The sequence below is a fragment of the Crotalus tigris genome, unplaced genomic scaffold (genome assembly GCF_016545835.1).
Source record: "Crotalus tigris isolate CLP2741 ecotype Arizona unplaced genomic scaffold, ASM1654583v1 scf7180000024362.2655971311:6658466, whole genome shotgun sequence".
Taxonomy (NCBI): Eukaryota; Metazoa; Chordata; class Lepidosauria; order Squamata; family Viperidae; genus Crotalus; species Crotalus tigris.
Window position 1 is genome coordinate 6460557 of NW_024100530.1, and position 26846 is coordinate 6487402.

The 26846-nt window shown below is 37.0% G+C and overlaps 1 long non-coding RNA gene across 1 annotated transcript in view; it reads left to right on the forward strand.

The window, feature by feature from the left end:
• Positions 1–25945, forward strand: part of LOC120300920 — a 68242-nt gene extending 42297 nt beyond the window's left edge. The window contains exons 3-5 of the long non-coding RNA XR_005554782.1: positions 13562–13867; positions 17118–17215; positions 24902–25945. This is a non-coding gene — a long non-coding RNA (uncharacterized LOC120300920). The remainder of the gene's footprint in view (positions 1–13561; positions 13868–17117; positions 17216–24901) is intronic.
• The last annotated feature ends 901 nt before the right edge of the window (positions 25946–26846 follow it).

Below are 26846 nucleotides of genomic sequence, written 5' to 3' on the forward strand. Positions count from 1 at the left end.
TGGATAGGTAAATGAATACATGAGAAAGTGATCCCTCAGATAATCTGGAAGCATGCCATGAAGGTCTTTATATTTGATAACCAACATCTTGAGTCACACCTGGAAGGCAATTGCTAACCAATGTAGTTCCCCAAGCATCAAGTCACCCAGATATATAAAATATAAGTATTATTATTGACCAGCATATCATAATCTGCACCAGTTGCACTTCCAGATGTTGCAGGCATTCCCATACTGTAGTACTATGAGCAAGCAGGGATTAAGACATGAACAGCTGTTAAAGAACTACCAGAGATTCAGCAGATACCTAGATAAACATATTTGTTTGTGAGTTTATATGTGTGTATACGAATCCAATAGGCAAACTAACTCCCAGCAAGTTTTGCTCCCTGGGAATTGTGATAATCACAAACTAACATATTGGGAAGGCACAAATATGCTAGTATATATGTATTCTGAATCAATATTTTATATAGAAAGTTGCCTTACCCAAGATCAATTTTTCAAATCTAGGCTTGTTCCTATAATGGTGATTAATTCTTTTAACTGAGTTACCAGACATTACAGCTAACATTTTATGCAGTTTTACACTTTGCCCAGGTTTCTTTCTTTTCTTAACTCAAAGCTTTCACCCAAAATGGAGCTAGGGTCAGTGAAAGCCTCCACATGGGACATGATCTCATACACCCAGTGAACAAAAGAAAATACAGCCTGACCTTCTCAAATTTATTGTTCATGTGACCAAACCTGCATTGTGTCAGAAACCCATTGGATTTTAAACTACACAATCATTCCATGTAAATATTATGACAACCTTGTCATGATGTCCTGATACCATTTGCAAACTGCCAACCCCAGTTCAGTAGGTTAAAGAACTGCTGAAGGTTCAATGCAATTCAGTGATTCAACAGACATCATCAATCCAGAGTTATAGAGTAGCAATTATAGCCAGACAATTCTGTGGGTAGGAAGACTGTATAATTTCCAGCTGTAATCATTGACTATTCCTTCAGTTGAACTTTCACTCAGATCTAGCCCAAACATCTTCTCCTCTACCCAAATAATTCCTTAGCTCAGAATTTCATGCAAACAACTCCATTTAACCAAGCTTTGATTCTGAAATCAACATTTGTTGGTGACAAAAATGTGACACATACATGGATGACTATATCTGGGGAAAGTTATAATGTAAACTAGAGATAAGCAAGATGGTCCATACAGATGTTTTTAACTCCAGCTTTTGCAGTCTCATGCCAATTGCCACTCTGCATGCTGACTCAGGCTGATGGGAGCATAAACTCCACTAAAACTCATTTTGTCCCAACCCTTAATCTCTTAGCCCAATCTATTTTGCAGAGCTTTGATTGCTGAGGAACACTGGAAGCAAGAATACTATCTTCTGGGGAGAAATGCAGATCATTTTAACTGCAAACTAAATAATAATAATAATAAAACATTGAACATGATTATTTTGCAATATAAATGGTAGAACATAACCAGAGAACAAGGATGGAGTCTAATAGTCATTCAAGATGGAACAGACTATGCAAAAAGAAAATGTTTTGGAAGTCACCAGAGAACATAAGAGAAAATAAGAAGTAAGGAAAGAAAATGGTTGGGCTTGTTAAAAAAAGAAGAATTTAAGAAACATGAGGCACCATCTGGAAAATTCTCAAGGTCAAACAGAAAGCAATGCATGTTTTGGCCCTTAAGGCTCAGGTTGGCTGATTCTTTGTGGTTTTGCGTTTTGTATTTGACTTTCCTTTTTGAAAATCCAAAAAGCACATATCCCATGTAGAAATGGTTTTGATAGTTCATTAAAAATCATTTAGGCTCTATCTTGGAGGATCTACAATAATTCAATTATCTTGCCAAGAGTGTTAGGTCGAATAAATCTATGGGACCACTTGCGTTCCCATTTCTAAGACAGACAGAAAAAAAGAGAAACCTAAAAGAAAAAAAGAGAGTATTATATTTAACAAGATAATATTTTTTTACCCCACTGGCAAATTCTCAAATTTGAAGTCCCATTAACCAAATAGTTTTCATATTAATGTCCTGTAATTTAGCAATTGATACCTCAGCAGGATTTATCCTCTGATTTCCTGAAATTCAATGCTTCTATTTATTTTCTCTTTTTCTGGATATTCTGGTGTGTCTTTTCCAAGTTTTCAATGGGTCTTGTTGAGCTTTCTTTAAGATGACCAGGAGATCTTGGTTTGTATTATAATTTTTGAACCAGCTTCCTATATAAGTATTTGGAACCAAGAATTACCTCATTTGGATTGCAAAAATTATGAATGATTGATAGATAGCATCAAAAAGAGGTACAATTAATTCTTCCCTGTGAAGGCACATTGTGTTAGTCCAGGGGTTTTCAAACTTGGCCCTTTTATGACTTGTGGACTTCAACTCCTAGAATTCCTCAGCCAGCTTAGTCTCATTGGAGCTTTTTCTGTCAATGGAAGAAGTTACATCTAACACCAACACTTTTTCTTTACAGTGTTTGTGTTTGCAGCATACGTAATTCAACCCAAAAACAATCTGTGCGTAAATTTGTCACTGTTTGAATCAATAATGATACAATGTTTAGTTTGTTTTCAGTTCACTTGTAGACACTTCCTTTTTGTCAGTTACAAGCCATATTATTTTGCATCTTATTCTGGTATTTTACTGTTCATTGTAAGATGGTGCTTGGATTGCAATGATTTTTTTTTTTTGTGAAATTATGATGGCTTAAAATTATAAACAATAATTCAGATATCATTTCTCCACTGAGTGCATATCAAGGAATTGTGCAGCGGCAGCTATCCAGATGAAGCTGGAGACAAATATATAAATACATTTAGTATTCATATTTACAGCAGTCTTTGTCATCATCCAAGAAAGGAAAAACACAAGAGAGTCAGGAACACAGGAACATCATGAGGTAAACAGAACACAGAGAAGAAAAAGGCGGGAAAAAAAGGAACCTTCCCCTTTATACTTACAGCAACCAATCATAGCCTCATGCATGAATCAGCACTCTCTAATTAATCAACTACAACTACAGCATGTGTTCTGGCCTATTGTACACTTTACTGTTCCAGCTACTAATTTAAATATCTTAATAGTGCATACATCTAAAATAACTTTATATAAAAGAACCCTAACTAAGTAGGTTTATTAACTGATTGTAATGGGAGTTTGGTGTAGTGGTTAAGGCACCAGGCTAGAAATGGGGGACTGTGCTTTAAGAACAAAAAAGGTCTGGGTGACCTTCTGCCAGACACATTTTTTCAGCTCTAGTTAGAAAACAATGGCAAGTTTTTTTTTTTGAAAGACCTTGCCAAAAAAAACCTGTAATCACCAGGAGTCAATGCTGACTTGAAGTAATGCATATTACTTTACATTTCTGACGTTGGAGTGTGATTTCATGGATGTTTTAATGTTTGCAAATTGCAAGCTGCCAAGGATGCAGCATAGAACAATTTGCCACAACAAAATGAAGTTGTTTTTTTAAAAAAAACACTTTGCTTCAGCAATGTTTTCTTTGCCATAGAATCTAGGCACTTTTTTTTTTTTTAAGTGAAATTGGAGATACCAAAATCACCAAAATCTTCAATAGGAAATTTCTCTCTTTGCTGAGTTCACAAAACAATAAAAGTTATAACACATCTTTCTCTCTCAGTACTAGAAAGAAAGCAATGACAAACTGCTTCTGAAATCTGCAGGGACTATGGTAGTCCAGGCAGTCATCAGGAATCAACACCACTGATTAAAAATATTCTAATATTCATAGGGTAGTTGAATATAGATGTTTGGAAGCCAATGTAACAAATCAGTCTAGCATTCTAGGGAATATCATATTAAAAAAGAAATCAAGGAAAAGTTTGGAAGAAGTCTATATTCCGTTTCCATTTATTTCTGATTTTGTTTCACATTTAGGAACCAAGACAAGCTAGTAAATAAGTTAATAGCTACAAGACAGAGTGATTTAGCTGGGCCCCTAACAGAGCTGAGTTCTTCTAATAGCCTATTCATGTCAATGAAATAATTAAAATGGACTTTCTTATATGTGATCTTGAGAAAATAGATGCTTATCTAACTGTGTCATAAAGGAGAGAGAGAGACATGTCAAAAATGTGAATTTGTAATAACATAAATTGAACAGATTTCCTTGACAGGTCCATGCACTATCCAGAGTGTTATGATAATCTAACATTGAAACTCAGGCCTGAGCTGTTATTTAAACTTCAACCACAAAAACTCTAATCCTTAGATTGACATGTCTTCCCAAATGGAGAAAAGGGGAGGAAAATAAGGTGTTAAATCCACTAAAATCATAATTATTTATGTACTTGGGAGTAAGCCCCTTGAGTGAGGCTTACTTCTGAGTAGCCATGTATAACTTCACATTGTAAATCTAGTTTTAATCTCATAGCTAAGAAAGGCTTATATCCGGGTGGGTATTAACATCAAATTGCAAACTTTTTTAAAAAATCAGTTGGAAGCCATGAGTAATAATACATCAAGACTCAACTGGACAACATTAAAAATAGAATTCACTCAACTACTGGTTTATTGTGTTCAGATAGCCAGTGGTTTTAAATGTATTTTATTGTGAGAGATCAGCCTGAACTATTTTGCAGAGGCTTGGACTTCCCCAAAGCAATTGCAAAATCAGATGAAAGTTTATCCAAGTATTTTGAGCCTTGAGTAGCTGCATATATTTAGAGGTTGGTCTTGAGCATAAAAAAAACTATTGTCTGTCTGAATGTATATTCATCCTCCTTCCTTCCTTCCTTCCTTCCTTCCTTCCTTCCTTCCTTCCTTCCTTCCTTCCTTCCTTCCTTCCTTCTTTCCATCCAGCTAGATAGATAGATAGCTATCTAGCTATCAACTATCTCTCCTTCCATCCATCCACTGTTCCCTCCCTGTTTATTTCCCTCTCTCCCTCCCTCCCTCCCTTATCTATCTATCTATCTATCTATCTATCTATCTATCTATCTATCTATCTATCTATCTATCTATCTATCTTCCTCTCTCCAATAACAGCTTGAACATTAATTAATTGTTAAATTCACTATTTATGGAAACAATGGAACTTATTCTGCACATGTTCTATGCTGTAGAAAAGTATGTGGTTGAGTAATAGGGCTGTTTGTGCAATTAACTCCTTATTCCAGTACCCCCCCTCATTTTAAATTGCTTCCCTGTCCTGAAAATAAAACTTGGTCCATATGGAAAAGTCTACCAGATTCTTCCTGCAAAGATCCAGATGGTCACTAGATGACCGAAAGTCAAATTCTACATTCTGATGTTCTTTTCTTTCTTTCTTTCTGCCCAGATCTAATAGCCATGTGCATGAAGCTCAGGGAGATAGTTAGACCACTGTTGCCTAGATCATACTGGGGGTGGACAGCAATTTCCTTTTTTCCTCCAAAGAATTTCTGAGTGGTAAGGATTGGCTTTGCTAAATCCCTAAAGCAAAATCTCTCACAGTGAATCTTGCCTCATTTTGTTTCTGTTTTTAAGACTACTGCTAATTGGGAGAAAAGCATGCCTTTAAAATAAAGTGCAGGCTTATTAAGCAATTAGCATAGCCAATTAGAGTTGCTGGAACATTTTCTTCAGGAAAGCAAAGGCACCAGAGAGGGAGGGAGTCTGTTCAATGGCGTCTTGGGCCACATTTGACCAATTCAGAAACTGGCTATTTGTGTAGACCCAGGAGCATCCCTGGGCTCTGTTATACTAGCTGTTGCAAATTTTCAATTCTGTTGTTTTCCCAATTAAAAACCCTTCCCTTTCAAAAGCTGTGCACATCCCAAAAGAGATGTGCATTTAAAAAAAAATCAGCAATCTGTACTAGGAAATGAGAGAATAATACCCCATGAATTCATATGCAACCGAAGCAATGGCTAGAAAACATTCAAGGAGGGGAGCTAGGATTAATCAAATGACATTTTGGCAATGAGAAGCGTGTGGATTGTTTGAGCTTCTCTGAAAATGGGAGACACTTAAATCTCCCCCCCTCCCATCTCTATTAGAATAGGGAAGGAAGTGCTTCAAGAAGCAATGGATGGAAAATTATCAAGGAGAGAATCAACCTAGAATGAAGAAGAAATGTCTTCACAGGTAGAACAATTAATCAGTGGAATAGCTTGCCTCCAGATGTTGTGGGTGCTCATGGTGACCAGAACTGGATCCCAATAATAAACAAAACACTTGAAAGAGTTAAAAAAAAATGCCCCAGACACTGTTAAACCTTGCATGAATTCAGGCAAAAACAGGAAAACTCATAAGATGTCTGGGTGAGATTGGTGATCTTGCATTTCGGTTATTTAAAATGGTTAATTAAAAGAAAGGAGTTTTTATTCCTTTGTGAAGTAGTGCCTGAGAGGCTGTTGACCCCAATGTATTATTTGGAATCAATAGAGCTATCTACCTACTGCACATAATCTATTCACATTGTATCTTTCACAGCTTAAATGCATAGTATATTCCAATGATGCTATCAAACTCATCATTATTAGCTCAGACATTAAATCTATAGGTTTGGAATGAGCCCTGTCTTTGATTCTATGATTTTTCATTGTTGTTTTTTTTTAATGTTGATTGCCATATGAACTGTAATGGGGCATTATTTCCATGTCGTGATGGGTGATAGCCTTACTATTAGTTGTGAAAGAAGTGAGATATCCTTGTGTACAATTAGTTTTATGCTATACTATTAGAGGGGATGCCAACATTTCTCCGTAACAAGTTACATGAAATGCAGATGACAAATTTTTGAACAAAAGACCGAGAGGATTTCAAGAGAAAAATTTCAATGACAGTAATAAAAAGTCTCTGATGGTTTGAAATATATTTATGTTGTCGCTTAGATTTCATCCTTATGAATTTGAAAGTAATTCCTTTGGATAAAAGATGGGGGGGGAATCCCCATTTTCCAACATTGGATTACTTTATTGCTCTATTTTTCAAATCATAAACAAAACACACCCTATTTTCAATCAATCTAGATTTTTTTTAAAAAAATGACCTAACATTCATTTTTTATCTACTATTCCCTATTCAGCAAATTTGCAAGATGTTTTTTCTGATACAGTACCTTTCTGTGTATTGCTTTCACAAGTGCACGTATATTTGTGCACATTCTATTTTTAAAGTGGAAAACTGCATTACAAAATCAGTGGGGCAATAGCCACAAGGCAGCCTTGCACCACAACATAACCTGAGATGGTTCTCTCTGCATTTAAAAAAAAGAATTCTCACACTGGAGGCTGCGTCAATAGATGGAGTTCTTTCAAACCAAGCATTGACTTGCCCTTTCTTCCTTCCTTCCTTCCTTCCTTCCTTCCTTCCTTCCTTCCTTCCTCCCTCCCTCCCTCCCTCCTTCCCTCTCTCCCTGACTCATATACATATCTACATTATTGCCTCCTTCCTTCCTTCCTTCCTTCCTCCCTCCCTCCCTCCTTCCCTCTCTCCCTGACTCATATACAAATGTACATTATTGCCTCCTTCCTTCCTTCCTTCCTTCCTTCCTTCCTTCCTTCCTTTCTCCCTCCCTCCCTCCCTCCTTCCCTCCCTGATTCATATACTGTACATATCTACATTATTGCCTCCTTCCTTCCTCCCTCCCTCCTTCCCTCCCTCCCTGACTCATATACATATCTACATTATTGCCTCCTTCTTTCCTTCTTCCTTCCTTCCTTCCTTCCTTCCTTCCTTCCTTCCTTCCTTTCTTCCTTCTTCCCTCCTTCCCTCCCTGATTCATATACATATCTACATTATTGCCTCCTTCTTTCCTTCTTCCTTCCTTCCTTCCTTCCTTTCTTCCTTCTTCCCTCCTTCCCTCCCTGATTCATATACATATCTACATTATTGCTTCCTCCCTCTTCCCTCCCTCCCTGACTCATATACATATCTACATTATTGCCTCCTTCCTTCCTTCCTTCCTTCCTCCCTCCCTCCCTCCCTCCCTCCCTTCCTTCCTTCCTTCCTTTCCTCCCTCTGAATTATGTGCCAGACAAGAATGGAAATAAAGATAATATTTTGCATCAGCCAGTTTCTCCCTGGTTTCTACAGTAACTCACAGCGAAGCCAAAACAACTACCTATGCCTGATGATATCCTCGGGCAACAGCCACCCTTATGGATTTGCATCTCAACATTTGACCTAATTGCATAACCTGTGACATTTGTATAATGATGTTGTTATTGCACATTCCATCATTTCCTGCATTGCCTCCCCTGTAGGTTTCCCATTCTCTCTGTCATTTTTTACAGCAAAAGAGATAAAAAATATATAAACAAAACTGAGTGGCCAAGAACTTGGAGTGTAGGAAAGGAGATCTCTGCTTGCCTCTCTGTGATGTAGAGATTGCTGAGCAATCTGTATGTAATCATACATAAAGAAGGCTACTAAAACCAATGGATTCTGAGTTAAATATAGATGAGCTGTTGAACTTGTTTTTCACCATGTTGGGTTGACACACCATTGGCTCCAATGTTATCTGCCTTCCAGAAACAGGTGAAGACAAAGTATTGGCAGAGGCCGTTTGCATGTGGACACCAGACACTGTTCTTGGACTGTGTTCAGTATGCCTTTTATTATTGATGTTATCCATTGTCTTTCTGTCAGCCACTATTTATGATTGCAAGAAAATACACATTGGATTAATAACAAATAATTCTAAGTTTTTTCCAGCCATTGCCCAAGACAGCTAAAATGTTTGGAAAGAATCCTCTGTTAAAAAAAAAATAAAATAAGATTGCACGTTCTGCTCATTGAGCAGTCAAAAGATTGCTCATTCTAGAAATGACAATCAGATTTATGTAATCTGCCTTACATTGTCTACATTGGTGTCTTTTGAATGTTAATCACAAACGCCAAATCTTTTCTGGCCTTGTCATCCTACACTGGTGCAATGTCACTTTGGTCTTATGGAATGGTCATCACAGTCAGTCCAAGTTAGCTCTTGCTGTAGTGATAAGGAATGTTGGACGATCTATTGTCATCTTTTGCTGACTGTGTCATTCTGCCGCCTGGACATTTCCGTCCATCTCATTGAAGATTCACAGTGTTATCCCAGTCATAAAGGATCACAGCATCTTGGCATCTTACTGTCGTATTTGATTCAGGTTATGAATGCTTTACTTATTTTCAATCACTGTTTGTGCAGATTTTTTTTTATTTTTATTTGTGTTTTGCAAAGCTGTCAAGGGCATGAGTAGGATTTTGAGTTTTTAACTCTTGATACTAAACTTTTTGAAAGTTTTTTTTTTTCTTCTAAAAAAATAAACTCTAGGCTTTGGTTGGACCAATTTAATTAAAGCACTGGAAGCTTTAAGAATGTTGGTTCATTTACACATCACAAGAAAAAAAGTTCAATTACTCTATAAAGAATGTTCACTCTTAAGGCAGCTTTGCTTTTTTAAATTTATTGATTCATTTATATACTGGCTTTATTATTTCTACCAATAACTCATGGTGGCTAACATGTCCGATGCACCTTCCTCTTCGTATTTTCCCCAAAACAACAATCCTGTGAGGTAGGTTGGGCTGAGAGAGAAGAACTGGCCCAAAGTCACCCAGTGGGCTTTCATGGCTAAGGTGGGACTAGAATTCACTGTCTCCTGGTGATCGGCCAAAAGTGGCCTGGCTGGCTTCCATGGCTAAGGCAGGACTAAAACGCACTATTTTCTACTTTCTACCCTTATGACTTAACCACTATATCAATCTGGCTCTATAAATATCTGGCTGCTATTAGAAGTTCTCTTAATTATACCTTCAAAAGAGGTGCTAAATGCAACAGAATGGTTGCCTCCCCACCCCACACATCAGACATGGACAATCCCTATCCAAAATCAGCTGTAAGCATCCACTGAAATTGGAGAATTTCTGAACATTAGTCTTTTCATTTTATTTGAATTAAGGTACACCTATCTTCTGTTCTCAGTTCCAATTCTTTTTTTGACACTTGTTCAGGAATTTGATGGTCTCCATTAGACAAAAAGGTTTTTTTTAAAAGGAGGGGGGGCTTCTCTTTAGTGCAAATTTCCACGTGATTTCTTTTTAAATTCCCAATTTCACAGAGATTTTGAAAAGCATAGAGAAGGAATGGAACCCAAGTCATAATGTAGAAGTAAAATCCTGTAGTCCATTGAAAAACACCAAGGTCCATTATGAATAATCAGTACCTCTCCAGATATGAGATTTTTTCTACCATGTCTTTTAATATATCCATCATAACAGCAAACATCATTAAAATAAGGCTTTTTTCAGTATATCTACTGAAGAAAGTCTATTCTTTAAACCATCATTTCCTTTTCATAAAGTATCCTAGGAATTCTACTTTACTCTGCTAAGGTGGTATAACTGTAGATTCTGAGTAATTTTGTTAAATTAAAATGATCAATATACTATGAGTAGACTGGGTAATGTTTCCAAACATATATATTATAGACATTCATTTTGTTAAATTATCTATGTTTCCATATGACAAGGAAATGCTCCATTAATTGTATAGCGGTAGATTAGTAATTGAAGCTAACAAAATCTCAATCTAATCTTGTTTATTTCTGAAATATTCCCTCAAAAAATATACTACAGTCAATATTACAAAATAAAAGATGTAGCTGACGTGCAGTAGAAATATTTATGGGTCCTATTTTTTCCCCTGGGAAACATTGTCCCAGTTGTGACTTAAACACATATTTAACAACTTCCCGGCTTGTTTGATTGTCGAATCTAACATTTTGCAATTGAAGAAGCATAAAATCATTATAGTTTCATGTAGGAAAATATAAGATATGTTTGGATAGTGGGCAAAGCTGGTGGATTTAATTAGAAGTAAGCTACTTTTGACAACTCTGTGTTGGCAGGATAATAAAATGATCCAAACTATAATTAAGGGTTTGTGTTAGAGAGCAGCATTTGAACATTTCACACTTAGAGTGTTGTTGATGGTTAAGGCAGAACAGATTCACTGTAGCTGTAGACGAATAGAGAGCTAAATTGCAAATGGGAATGAAATCCAATTGTTCCAGAGGCAGCTGATGTCATTCCCCCCCCCCCCCGCTTATGAAGCGATTGAGATAGCATACACCTTGCTGGATTAACAATTTTTACTATGCACAAAATAATGGCATGGTGAAGTCTGCCTTTCAAATTCTCAAAATAATAATAATAATCCCTACCAGTCAATTGCAAAAGGCAGCTTTACTTAGAAAAGCTTACTGTACATTCTGCAACAATACCTTTACTATGATCAGTCGACAACATCTGCCTATCCCAGGTCCTTGGAAAGCACTCGAGAGGTGGATAAAAATGCCAGATCCAGTTTAAACATCTGTCTGACTGCGCAAACAACCATAATAATCGCAATTTCCCTGTGAAAATTTCTTCTCTTTTTCCATCTTATTTTCATGGTATTGGGTTTATTTTTGGACATCTCTTGGAGATATTAATTTAGCTTATTTTATTGTGAAACGAACTGTATTTTCCACTACCATCAACTACCCTGTTATACAACTTTCTGTCTTCCTGGAAGCTCTGTATATGCTTGCATGAACCAAGCTGAAAAAAAAATGTTTATTTCTCTTGGAAAGAAATTGTAAAGGAAAACCAAGAGAATAAAAAAACCAAAATTTGAAATGAAGTTATGAACCAAACACTGCAATTTAAAGGATGGAAACAATGGAGGTATTATAAATTACTAGCACTTGGAAGTTAAAGGCAAGGAGATTGTTAATAAAAAGGAGAAACAGGTAATCCTAATCTGAGTTAGCAGCATTACGAAATCTACAAGTAGATGAAATATGCAACTTTATGGATGGCCATTCAAAATTTTAAAATCCCAAGTCCTTCCCAACTTTATTATGAAGAAATTTCTAAAATCTTATTAGTTCTGATTTTAAAAAATGAACTGAACAAATTTTCCAGCCATCTCTGTACATCATATTCCCTTTACCCCCACTCTGATTGCATGTCAGCGTAACACAGATTTAATTATTAAGATGTCATAACAAGCTTAAGAGGCCATCAGAATATTAAAAACTGTCTTCTTAAAATATTTGGAGTGAATCCTGATTTAGCTATGGTTAGAGCTAACTCACTGAAATTATTGGGATAAGAAAATGGTTACCAGCTTTAAACCATGTTGATTTGATTGGTTGTGTGCAAAACATGACTGAACCTGGATTCTACCATGTCTTCAATAGCCAACTTCTTCTGGAATTGCAAACCAGGTTAGAATGTGATGAGTCCTTACTGTTATTTGTCTTCTATGACTGTATGTTGGCTTTTGTAGAACTACTCCAGTTAGCAGTCCTTTTGAAAGCTTTCTCATCTGTGTATCTACCAGTTCAGTAATATTTTTATCAGGATGTGACTCTGACAATAATGGTGCAACATATATCCAACTACTCTTTCTTATCACTTAGAATGAATGTGTGTCTTGACTCTCATCACTCGATTTGCACACTGGATTCAACTTTTTGGCACAGCTCACGTAGTTTGTATCTTCCCATCTGTTTTCTATCTCTAAACTGCCAGGATAGTAAATCTTACTGGAGGTTTCGGGGCTGAGGTCATTCTGTAGAAAAGTACAACCCATGAGGTAGGTTGATCTAAGAATGACTGCCCAAAACTTATCTAAAGTTCTGTGACTGATGGTGGCCTTGAACTTGGGAGTTCTCAATGCAAGTCCAGCTTCTTAACTAGTACACCACATTAACTCTTACTGAAACTATCAAATCCCTGAATTTGCTCTGGAACATCAGTCTATTCGGAATGGATGAATCAATGAAAATGCATTATAAAAGACATGTTTAAATCTTTGCGTGCACCTTAGTTGAACCCCCTTCTTGATAATGCATTCACCTTCTTCATGATTGGCACAGAGGGGGACATTGCAACTTGTGCACCAGAAGAGGAAGTCTCGAGCAAAACATATCTTGGTTGAGGGGCTGTCACACTGATGGAACTTTGTAACTTTAAGGAGCACCAATAACTTATTTATTTTACTTCTTTAAATTTATTAGAGCCGCCCAACACGGATGGAGTCCTTTCAGGATAACCAGAAGCTGCTGCTGTCATTACTGCAAAAAGGAGAAGCTTTCTCAAAATGATAAATGATGTTTAGCAAACCCAGGTTACTGTATGAGAGCCCCAGCAGCTGCTCTAGACTGCCAGCTGCTAAAGCAAGCCTCCTCGGAAGAACAACAGGACCAAAAAGCTACAAGAATTGGTTGTTCGCTCCCTTCAGTGGTCAAAAGCTGTGTGATGTCTATTCCTGGGCTGTCCCTATCAATTTCATTTTTTTTTTAATTTTTGCTTTGCACACGCAGCTCGAGCCAATTCCAAGGTGGGACACCAAGTTTGGTTATAGGTTTAAGCCAATGAAGGTGCTCAAAGGTTTCACTGCAATGTATAGAATTTCAAGTTAGATTTTAACTTTTAAAAAGGCTATTATGATTTTATCGCACCCTCACAGGGGATGATTAATGCAGACCACCAGAGGCCAAACGCATGCTATCATTGCTAACATGTATTTTAATTATGTCTCCTTCTTCAGGTTTTGTAATTTTGGACTTAAAAAGCAACATTCCGCACCAGAGTGCAGCCCTCGTAAAATACGACTGACGTGTTATCATATAAATGAGGTTGCTTTGACATGATAGCGCTTTCATAAATCCAAAGGGAAGATTTGGAGACAAGATATGTCAAAAGTAAAACCAGCTCTGTCTCTTAATCTTTGACATAAACTGTTTATGTTTTCTGAATTCAACAATCATAATGTGATAGGTTGGCTTTGATGATTTGCAGACGAAATGGAGGAGTTCTCCAGCACCCCCCCCCCTCCTCCGAGTTCATTTCAAAGGTATTTATTTTATTTTATTTTTTGCGAAATTAAAGACTGCATGACTTGCCAAGCCCTAATGAGAAACTGAATTAGAGTTTTATATCGGGTTTGCCGAGATGCGATTTTGGAAAGAGAGTATGGCTCAAGACACATTTTTTAATTTTGTTCGAACTATTTGCTATTAGACTTTTTGAATCATTGAATTGTGAAAAGTTGCTTGACTGTCTGATGAGCTGAATTTCATTCTGGTCAAACAGCATTTCCCAAAATCAGTATGAATAAGTTTGTATCTTACATGACACCTAGTTTGGTCTAGTGGTTAAAGCATTGGCCTTAACTCGCAACGTCACGTGACGTGTTGTGATGTATCGTGACTTTTTTGCCATTGCCAGCAATAGGGTGGGCGTGGTTTTGATATGATGCATCCGGCCTGCGGGCCGGCAGTTTGACCCCCTGGTGTAGAAAGCAAAGGATGGTGAGTTTTAGGCATGAAAGCTAACTGGATGATGTTGGGCCAATCACCAGGAGACCTTGAGTTCTAGTCCCACCTGAGGTATGAAAGCTGGGTGACCTGGTGCTCTGTCCAACTCACCTCACAGGGTGGCTATGGGGAAAATAGGAGGAAGGTGCATTGGATATGTTAGGAAGGAAGGAAGGAAGGAAGGAAGGAAGGAAGGAAGGAAGGAAGGAAGGAAGGAAGGAAGGAAGGAAGGAAGGAAGGTGTTTTTTTCTTCTGACATGCTTAATGATCCTGCAGTTCATTTAACAGCTGCAATAATTCTCTTAACAACCATGTCAAAAACCATGTCATGAAAGCAGCCATAACTCACTCAATAACCAGCGAAATTCTGTTGTAATCATAAGTCAAGCACTATCTGTAAAGATATCAGAAATTGTTCTGGCTGGACTTTTTCAGACCCAGCAGTATGGGATGGAAATACACATAATGGTGGAAAACATCAGCACCCTTGGTCACTTGACAGTTATGAAATAATCTCAGACATCATTAAACATGTTCAAGTCAACAAGACACAGAAGCTTCTTTTGCAATGAAAGGAAACATTGTGGAACTTGGAACACACAATTTGGTGCAGTGTTAATTATTATACTTTGCTTTCTTCTTTACAATAGCTGTTAAAAACTATCATTTTTCCCCCCTACATGTTTGCTAGGTAGTTTATTCCTTATCTTCTCTGATTCTCATTTTATTATGACTTTCCCTGTATTGTTAACCTTAAGATGAATTGTTTGTTTTCAAGCTTATGATGTTAGATATATTATGGCAGTTGAGGCAGAAAAGCATACGATACCCACAGATCTCTTGGGGATAACTTAATGATTGATTTGCTCATTGTCTGAGGTTCTTGGTCTTAAAAAGAAAACTCTGTAAGAACATTTAAATTAACATTTAAACCGTCTACCTGGAAGGTTTTTTTTTAATTTTAGCATATTATAGTGATTGGGACAGAAAGTGTTGCAAACCCAAGTATTCAAATGGGTTTCATATGGGGCTGAAATAAAAATAGAAATAGGTCTGATCAGGTAGGGGAGCCTGTAGGGAAGAGTAAGAATAGGAACAAATTCTTGTAAAAAAAGTGGAAGGGAACAAGGCTGTTATCCCATGTTCATAGCTGTCATCTCAACATTGTTTACCCCACTTTCTCTAAGGTAAATCTTGATTTTTGGCCCTCTTGAAGACAGTCCTGAAACCAAAACTATGGAATTCCAACTTGCAGGCTTAATATGATCTACTAAGATGGACCACCTTGTCTTATTCCCATCCTTTACGTACAGAGATGCAAATGAGAACTTTCATGTTAAAAACACAGATGGAATTAATTTGTGAGCCAGGACAGAGGATATCCAACATTTGTATCTGATGGAGAAAAATAATTGTCTGCAAATACTAATATTATATCAGGTTGCCCCCGAGAAAGACCATGAAGAGTGCCATGGATTATAAGGCATTTTCCTCCCAAGGCATTGTCTTCTTTGTATTCAGAAATTCCCATAATAACTTTGCCTTCTTCAGTACCCAAGTTGTCTCCACAACTATTTTAACACTAAAGAGCTAAAGGCCAGAAAAAAGCTTGTTTCACTAAATAAGAGCACATTTCATTGCAAATATTTAATCATAATTATATTAAGAATTTTTTATATATATATATATAAATTTAAGCAATAAAAATTAAACAGGATGCAGCAGGCAAAGGGATGGGGGAAAGGGACAGAAAGGATTAAGTGGAGTCATATACAGAATAGATTCTATTTAATGAAAATTTCCTTGGTGTTCAACGTTTTTATTATACTTAATAGCACTGCACTTCATTTTTTGTCTCTGATAATTGTGTATACTTAATGAATGTCCTCTCTTATTTCCCCATTGAACCATGACAGAAATTAATAAACCCAATTCTGTAGGTTTAAGTTTAATTCTGTTGAAATCTATAAAGTGGCTACATTTTCAGTTAATGGAAAACTGAATGAAATGAGCTTTAGTTTCTAAGCAACTCGAGAGGCAAAATTTATTGGTCTTACTTTGTTTTTCTCTTTGTTCCCTTCTCCTTTAGCAGTTGCTTGGTTTTAACAGTACAGAACAGCACTAACAGACAAATTAGATCATGAAAACCAAAAGAAATTAAATTATCTTTTTTTAAAAAAAAAAAATCCATTAATCACCTAGATTTTTTTTTTCTTACTAGCCTGGCCAGGAATGATTAGTAAAGATAAACATGTTGCTTTATCATTTAATAAAGACAGCAAGTATAGAAGAAAATCAAGACTGACAACTATAAAACAAACTTATCTGAAGCAGTGAATAACACTAAAGCAATGTGCTTAGGGCTGAGTAATTTACTTCTTGTCACATTGCATTGGGTGCTAAATGTAGAAAATTAAATAATGCCATGTTGAATTACTACAGTATATAATTGCTTGAGCTTGTTACAGCAGTGCATTTAAAAGCTGGGAGGCCCAAAGAATCCAAGGGAGAAAATATACAGAAAGATGGAGAAAGGGTCTCTGCTGACCCTCTCAAATTCCCAGTTGTAGGCCCCTTTTTATTTAAAATGGACAAAACATGGACCCATGCATTTGTCAGCAGGATGATAAATTAATCACCTAAAACAATATTTGCCAGGTTCACCTTCTCTGTGCTGTTTCCAACACTTGCAATCATTCCAATGATAGGATGGGAGAGAATTGAACTTCTGAAAGATGGAAGAGTAGAAATGAATAAATAACCTCTTTTTTATTTATTTTATGCTAGCCTGATGGCACCAAAAGGAGACTAAGATTTAGTCCGAAAAAGAGCAAACTGGACAAATGCAGCAACCAGCCTTAGGAGACAGGGAAGATAATGAACTGGTGAGTAGCAGCTGCCTTTTAGAATCACTAATAAGCAGTCAAGATATAAGCCAGCATTTGACAGAGTTGCAATGAAGGCCTTGGACGGGATAGTCAAACACCAGAACCTGTCTAGATCAACGAAGATCAGAATCTATGGAAGAGAAAGCTGGACTTTGAAGAAGCAGGACAGAAAGAGATTTATCAACCCCACAAGATACCAGACCCAAAAATCAACTCCACGGGAAGGCTAGACCTATATTCTCTTGGAACATTAAAGTAACAGGATCTTGTAGACTATACTTTTCCTCCTTTCCTCTTATATTCCAGGGAGCCAACTTGCCTCTCTTCTTAATATTCATAATATTAAGTTACTATTTATCTATCGGCCACCCATCTTACCACAGGATAGCTCTGGGTAGGCTTACGGTATTAAAAAGATAAAGCTATAAGCATAAAATACTACAAAAATATAAAAACAGAAAAATTCTGAATACTTAATATTCATAATAAGTCTATTCCGGATAAGTCTATTTTTGTCCGTACAGGTAGTCCTTGAGTTACAACCATTTGTGTAGCGATCATTCAAAGATACAACAACACTGAAAAAGGTGGTTTACAACCAGTCCTCTCACTTAACCACCTTCACAGTATCCCCATGATCACATGAAAATAATCCAGAGTCTTGGCCACAGGCCTATATTTGTGACAGTTGCAGCGTTCTGGGATCATGTGATCCCTATTTGTAACCTTCCCAGCTGACTTCCAACAAGGAAAGTCAATGGGAGAAGCTAACAACCACATTATTTACTTAACAACTGCAGTGATTTTCTTAACAACCCTTGAACAAAAGATCATAATATTAAGCACGACTCATTTAATAATCGCCTTGCCTAGCAATCCAAATTCAGCTCCCAGTTGTGGTTGTAAGTTGAGGACTGCTTGTAATGGTCTTTGAAAATTTGCTTCAAGGTCATCTATCTGTTTACAAGTCTTGGATGCTTTTGAAATTTGTTACTGGAAAAGATTCTTGAGAACACCATGGGGAGCTAAGAAAACAAATGGATCATCAAAGCAAATCAACCCTTGAGTTCTTACTCAAGGCATAAAGGTCCAGCCTCAAATTATCATACCTCTTATACAATATGTAAAGGGAGAATTAATTAATTAGGTCATTTCTGCATCCCAATCACAGCACGGCAATTTATATCTAATTTTGTCTAAGGATTACTCAAAAGGTAAACTGACTTGAAGGTGTTTTTTTCCCCATCTCCCATGTTGTGGCATAATATTTGCTCAAAGAATGTTAGCTATACTGCAAAATGCTCGGAATTATTTTGGCTTTCAGAAAATCAAAAGCAAAGGGAAGGGAAGCAGACTGGCTTGTTATATTCACTTTTCTTAAATCAACTGCACTTTCTGCAGTTTAATAAATAATCACCATATAATTCATACCTAGAAACTAGGGTATCATTTCCATTAGGAACAAAACTCCCAAGACATTTACAAAATGAAAGCACATGAATACACAAAATATTTACATAGAAGCCAGAAACTGGTAAATTGAGTAAGCAGGTTAACATGTTTTGTGAATGCAGTTAAAAAAGCAGGCAGTGATGGAAATGATAGTACTGTTAGTATTGGAATGTTATGGGCTACTTCAAGAGTTTATGCGGTAATATCCTTTCTTTGTCAATTTTTATAGTATGTTTATAGTTCAGGAGCTGGCCACTGAAATATTAAATTGCTTTGGTATTTATTTTTCTTATAAAATATTTTGTTCCCATACTGGCATAGGACAGTGAAGATGGAAATAGAAATGCAAATGGGAAGGAAGGAAGGGAGGGAGGGAGGGAGGGAGGGAGGGAGGGAGGGAGGGAAGGGAGGAGGAGGAGGAGGAGGAGGAGGAAGAGAGGGAGGGAGGGAGGGAGAACTGACTGTTGGTTTTTCTTGAAACTGATTCAATTTGACACAATGTCCAAGTCCCTTAGATCAGTGGTCCCCAACCTTTGTGGCTTGGTGGCCCAGCTACAGGGGGAGAGAGGAACCGGGCCATGTGAGCGGCAGACTGGTGCGCATGTGCAGTTCAACTCACATGAGCAATGGGCCAGTGTGCATGTGGATGCACATGCAGCTTGACTGCAAGTTGAGGTGCATGCACATGCACGCTGGCCCACCACTTGCACAGGTTGAGCTGCATGCACGCTGGCCTACCTGTCACATGGTCCAGTTCCAAATAGGTGACAGCCTTAGATACAGTGCAAGGGCACAGAAATTTTGTCTGAGGTCAGAGCCTTCCTCAAAGGGTAATTTGGAGCGGCAACCAGAAGGCAGAAAAGAAAGTACATGTATACGTGTGTGTGTGTGTGTGTGTGTGTGTGTGTGTGTGTGTGTGTGTAAGAGAAAAGGTGATAAGCAGAATTCAATTTATCTCAGAAAAAGGACAAACAAAGATAATGAGTAACAGTCCAAAACTTAATAAACTCTCACATCTTTGTGTATGTGTGTCTCTGTGTTTATTTTAATATGTAAAGCAAAATCTGGGTTGAACATTAAAAGTCTTTCTGGAAGAATAGAAGACCTATCAATACCATAAATCAAAATGTGATATTGGATTTAAAAATAGACTCAACGCAATTGTGAGCACAATGCCTAGTTCTCCATGTCTTTCAAGGAAGCTGGAATGGGGGAAAAATGTTTGAAGGCACACCTGCCATCATTCAGTCAAGTTATGAATATGGATACAGGGAGGGAAGCAAGTGTCTAAATATCCCTATTAATTTTAAGGCATGTAAGCAATGTGCAACTTCATGACTTTTAAACAAGGCCCTTTTTGATGCTCATTTGAGTTTGATATGAGATTTAGGGCATGTTATTAACCTTGTCAAGACAGTCGGCATCCTTGAGTGGTGCTTATCTTTAGAGCACATACAAAGTCAGTGTCACAGGTCACAAACCACTTAAATTTATATTTATGCTCCCTAACTTTCTTTCATATTGGTATTATGTAGTCAAGGAAGGAATGGCCTCTCCTACAAGAAGATGGGTATTAAGAGGTGTGCAGCCATTCATAATAGAATTTTCAGTGCAGGGTCAACTGCAATTGATTTATTTTTTAAACATAGGAATGGATAAATCATGAAGGAAACATTCTAGAAACTACAGGAAAGTGACCTCTTGGGAAGAAGCAGGCAGATTCTCACTGGGATTGTTGGTTACTAAGGAAAATTAGCTTTCTAACTGTCAAGCCAAGTGCACTTAACAGGACATTTGCAACAATTTAACTTCATTTGCATCTAAATAAACCTGGTGCTGGTGCTGGTGCAGGAGGAGGAGGAGGAGGAGGAAGAAGAAGAGGAGGAAGAGGAAGAGGTAAAAGATATTTCTTGTTTCTTGAATTCTCTTGTTTTCAACTCCCAAATTTATAATTTCATTGACTGCTGTTATTAGTCAAATAATTCTTGTGCCATTAATCTTGAACAGAAACAAGCTACAATTTGTTTTTGACAGCCTTTCAGAAGAGGACGTTCAAAACAGGATAAAGGCTGAGTAAAGCCTTATTTCCCATTCACACTTTTTTCACATCGATTCCTATCCCTGGATCAACCAGTCTGTCCCCTTGGAGCCACATTAATGCCACCCCTTCTTGAAACACCTAATGCTTCCTTGATCCTCAATTTCACACTACCTCCTACCCATTAATTAACTCATCTACACCCACTTAATGTACTTTTTTAAAATCAATCCATGAGCCTTTCCAGGTGTTCAAAACTCTTGCATTAGAAATGAAGGAAAGAAAGTTGCGTGGTGCTATCTACCCTGTATTTGGTGGTTAGGGGTCTACAGCAGAAAGGTAATTATTATGGATGAGAGAGCTCTACAGCCTCTCCTTCCCTGATCCTAGTCCATCGTTTTATCCTTTATATCACATTGCCTGAGAGTTAAGACTGGCAGCAGTTTCCTATTCAATCCAAACAAAATATTCCCTCCCTTTTTGCAGAATATTTTTTTTCCTTGTGAAACTCTCTGCATCCTATATAATATTGATTTAGTTTGGGGGCAAGTGGAAATTTCTTAGGATTTTTACAAGCTTGCCTATAAAAATAAGAAAGAGAAAGAACGGGGAAGAAACAGAAAGAGAAAAAAAAATAGATGAACACTTATGGGCACCTCGTTTTTTTCAAAATGTCTCCCCTCTGCAAAATATCATTAGCACCTTAAACATTGATCCAGTTTTTCAGAAGGACTTTTATCACTTGGGCCTTTAATCAATCCTCTAAAACTTACAAAACTCACTGAGCAAAATACCTTGTCATGGCATTCATTCCCATGCATCATAAATTCCATGAATGACCACCTCAATCAATCTTGAATGAACAGGATGTATGTACTGGGATGGGCTCAGTTAAAAAGGGTAGAATTTGAAGTGACTTTTAGGTTGGGCCTATGTTGTGGCAGCAACGGTCAGTCCATAAATGCCAGCTAGAAGGGTTAGACTGCAATATTCAGATATGGAAGAGAATACAATTACCGAGAGAATTTACCTTGCATTCTCTTATTAGGAGGGGAAAAAAACAGCAATGAAAGGAAAAGATTTTTTTCTCCCATTCATCTTCAGAACTGCTTCTACATCCTTCATGGCATTGCCAATAGATTGCAGGTGTAGGCTGTAATGAGCTGACAAAAGTAAGTCTGCCAAGAGCGTTATGACATTCTTGTGTGCAGTGGAAATTCATGCTAAAATCTGCTTGTGGGCTGACATCCATGGCTCTGTTTAGCAGTGCCTCTAACTGGTCTTTCAGAGCTATAAACGGCATGTGGTTCCTGCTAAGGCTGTTTTAATTGGTTATTGCAGCGCAGTGTGAGATTCGTATCTCTTCAAAAGCATTAGCTTGCCTCCCTGTGTATAGCTCTGAAAATTCATGCGCTTAAGAATGAAAAGAGGAGTGGGGTGCGATTCCATCAGCCTACAATGGGAGAGTCAAATAGGAAAGTGTCCTGTGAGTTACACTTGTGCTTTATGGAAGACACAAATAATAATAGTGGCAGTAGTGGAAAAAATTATGCAGATACGAAATTCATCTTACACTATCCTGCAGAGGTTGGTCAAGATGTTTCCAATATAAAGGATCCAACTGTAAAACAATTTGAAAAGAAACAAAGAAAGGCTACAAATGCATTGAGAAAAAAAATAATAACTGTAGAAAACTTTGATAAAGGTAGATAAATAATCTTCCCTTCCCTTTGTCCCAAAAATCTAGTTCAAATGTTTGGACACTCCCTACCCCTACTCAATCCATATGTCTTGCTTTTAAATTCTAAAACGTATAAATATGTATTATTTTAAAGTTTAATTTTAAATTAAATTTGAAAAGGTATTTATTAATCCTGGGTGACTAATGATATTCCAGTCGAGTTGAATAATTCTATGAATATCAATTCAAAATAAGCCAACAATAGAACAAGCCCAAATCATGTGAGTTAATATTTGAATTCCAATAACGCAGTCAAAACCAATTCCTATTTTCTCTGGCATGTCCAGGATGCATTTTAAAAATTGTTATCTGCTTCGATCAGGATGGAGGAAACAAATGTTCTGATTTTTGCTGCTATTGCTGGCCTTTGAAGTTGTCCATCATTTTGGAGACAAGAACAAGATTATGGTCAATTATTCTAGAATTTTTCCAGGGAAAAGAAAATATCCCAGCCTCTTGTCAAAGTCAGACATCCCCCTTAGCAGACAGAGCAGCACCATTAATGAAACCAGCCCCTAGAGATAAGGGATCCCTCATGAAGCCTAAAGGCCTTTATAGAATAGTGAGTGACAAGGAAGCTGCAGACCCTGGGTCAGTTGCCCCTAAAATGGAAGACCAAACAGGCATCCACCACACCCCTTCATGAACCACAGAGGTGTAAGAATACGATGCTTTACCTTTAAACATTTCTCCAAAAGAATTCCCTCTGTAAAAAAACATTCTAAAGAAAATTTTGTTCCATCAAATTGAATGTGAACGATGACGGTACTAGTGATGGGGAAACAGTTGAACTTTTCTACTCAGCACTAGTTAAACCAGTCTTTATATATATATTTTATACTACACATTTTTAAAATTTTGCCCTGCATTTTATTGTGGAGCTTAAAGCAACATTCATCTTAGTCTCTGCTCCTATTTTCCCCATAAGAACTACTCTCTGAAGCAAGTGGGCTGAGGGAGAAAAATTGGCCCACGTTGAGTGATGGTGGACTTGAATCTGGGTGTCTGCAGTTCTCACCCAGCACCACCACCACCTCCTCCTCCTCCTCCTCCTCTTCCTCCTCCTCCTCCTCCTCCTCCTTCTCCACTACCAGCAGCAGCAGCAAGCTGGTTTTCTTTGCTCTAGTGCTTTAATACTTCCAATGGAGTCTTCTTCCATTCTCCAGTTCAAAACAGCAATCAACTATCTCACTAGTTTTCAGCAACTGTATAATTAAAGGGTGTGTGTGTATGTGTGTGTTGTAAAACAGGGACTACAAAAATTATTGTATGCAGCTGTGTCCCTGTATAATACTTTGATAAGAATTAGAATATTCTTTATTGGCCAAGTGTAATTGGACACAAGGAATTTGTCTCCAGTGCATAAGCTCACAGTATACATACAAACAACAAAGTAATATAATGATAAGATACCAATAAGAGAAGGTAGTAAGAAAGATGAGAAGGATAATAGTAATGCAGCCTATTACATGGGTAAATATCCTTAGACATAAGACAGCCCTGTGGGAATTAGGTGTTCAGCAGAGTGATGGCACAAGGAAAAAAAAAACTGTCTCTGTGTCTAGTTGTTTTGGCATGCAAATGTCTAATCTATTTAGGAATAATATTACTGAAGGACACCAAAGTGTGTGTTTTAAAAGTGAAACACTTAAAATATGTTTACATTCAGACAAGCAGCCAGAAATCTGGAGGAAAAACTGAACCAAATCTATGAGTTATTCAGAAGAGGCAAGATTTTTTTTTTTTTAAAAAAAGCTAGTTTTCTAAGACACTTCACGCCACTAGCAAGCTTTCTTGTTTTGATAGAAAACTTTTTCAAAAATTGAAACACCTGGGGGAGAAAAACACACAGGTTTCAGCAAGAAGAGTGAAGGTAAAGTTCATGAACCCATGTTAGTTTCGCTCAGTCTGCAAAGAAACCCACAAAGCATTATTGCACAACAAGCCTGTAAAACCTCAGGACTCCTCCGTGTCATAATTTGGGATGCTAGTGCCAGTGTCATATAAGGAGAGACGTGCTTATTCCTCAAGATCCTGAAGATTCCCGACAAGGAGTGCCAACATGAGTGCTTTCGATGGAATTAGCGTTATCTGGAAGAGCCCAGCTGCATTCATTGCCTTCACTAAATAACATCAGTGCCATGTGTAATTGCATTAGATAAATATGATACTTACCTTTATTAGAAATGTAATTGCTGATCTTCAACTAGAAAGATTGGGTAAGAATGTCGTTCTTTTTCTTACATTCCTTTGGAGCAAATAATAAACATTGTGGTACAGCCACCGATTGAAGGCGAGGAGGCCCCAGTTTGGGGGGTGGGGTGTTAAAAGAGTCCATTAGGGCTAGGAGACATTTCAAATCAAACCCTTCCCCAAGGGAAGACAGGCAGTCTGGTGAGATTCTTGTAGACTGGTGATCAACAATAAAGAATCTTATTTGATCCATTCACAGAGTTATTCTGGCTACTTGCATCTAACAGTTACAGATTGCCTAATGCTGGGAAAGATTGAAGGCAATAGAAGAATGGCACAACAGAGAATGAGGGGGCTGGATGGAGTCACTGAAGAAGTAGATGGGAGCTTAAATGGACTCCAGAAGATGGTAGAGGACAGGAAGACCAGGAGGAACATTGTCCATGGGGTCACGATGGGTCGGACACGACTTCGCAACTAACAACAACAACAACAACAAAGGATGGAAAGATCTTAACAAGTCTGAATGCAAGACAATGGAGAGTGATACTTTGATCCTTTCAGAGAAGAAGACTTAAGAGTTTTGCTCTTAAGAGGCTGTCTTTAAAATCCTATATTTCCCTGGATGGCTCAACTGGGATTCAGAAGAAGCATGAAACAGGCTGATCTTCTTTCGTCTTCTTCATGTTAAAGACAGCTCTATGATTTTGGCTCATTAAGAGAGAAATAATTACAATCAATTTAGTTTTGAATGAGCACTTAACAAACTGTTACACATCCATAAATTGATATACATTTTATCATAAAGTGGATAGAAAAGGAGTGAGATTTAAAAAATAGATTTAATAGATTTGTTCATCTTCGGAAGATGTCAAAAATTCAATGGAAACATGGCTTCAGTTTATCCATTGTAAAGCAAAATCTCATAGAAAGGGAGAGGGAAGTCCATTAAATCCCAAAGTCCATCATTTGTGATCAATTACAGGTTTGCATAATGATGCCATAAAAATGTTATATCATTGCCCAAATGACATACTATTTTATCAGGACAGTGATCAGGCAATTGTTTCTTTTGGATCCAAAGACAATAACACACCAGTAAATTAAACTATTCTAAGTTTTCTTATTAACTCAAGGACACAGATTTAAAAGGATAACATAACAAGCACCCATACCAACCAAGAAAATTGGGGTCTTGGTTTATTAGAGGGGATTTTGTATTATTAATTAGAGGGTTAAAGGGAGAAGTTGAGATAAGGGGAATTCTGGTCATTAGATTTAAAATATTTGGAAATTAGTTGAAAATAAGGATTTTATATGTTTAATATTTAAAAATTAGACCTAAAAGAAAAACAAATACTATGAATATGTTTGATTTATTGATTAACCCAGGTAACATATATAATGGTTTTGATTTATTAAAGGGGATATTGTATTATTAAGTAGATGATTTAGTATGGTGGGAAATAGATAACTTTTAGGAAATAGAACAAGATTATATTCAAATAGATAAAATGTGTATTTTGGATATTAGATTCTGTTATGAATTGAGATAAGGGAAATCTTGGTTACCTAAAGCCTGAAAATTATAAATATCAAAGGTTAAATTGGAATATTGATGGGAAACTAAAAATTGGGAAAAAATTAATAACAGATATGGATTGTTTATGAAAATTGAATGTAAAAATAATTTACGTATAAGCTAAAAATTTATTGATAAATGTAATAATGATGTTTTTACTGAGTTGATATTATAACTGTATTAGCTTAAATATGAGATAGTAAATGTTAAGGGAAAAAAGAGAGGAAATATTTCATGTTGTAACTTGAGATTTGTACTAAAGATTTTGTTATCAAACTATTGACTAACCCAGCCACCACATTGCTTTGTAAATACTTAAATGTAAAATTGGAAAATTAATAAAATATTATAAAAAATAAGTCCGCAATATGCAGGTGTGCATGCATATAACACAGTGCCCAAATTGTGTTTCTTTTTAATTCTACCTGGGGTTCTCTTCTGGCTTGCTTTCATTGTGCTTTCAGTTATGGAGGTGCCTAAATTTACCCCGCCTGGCTCAAGGTGAGTTTTTATTAAAAAAAAAAAAACCCAAAACAAAATCTAGCCTTGAGCAGCTATCCTCACAGATTCACTTACAGGGCTTGACAACATAATGTACTACCATTAGCTCTATTAGCATAGA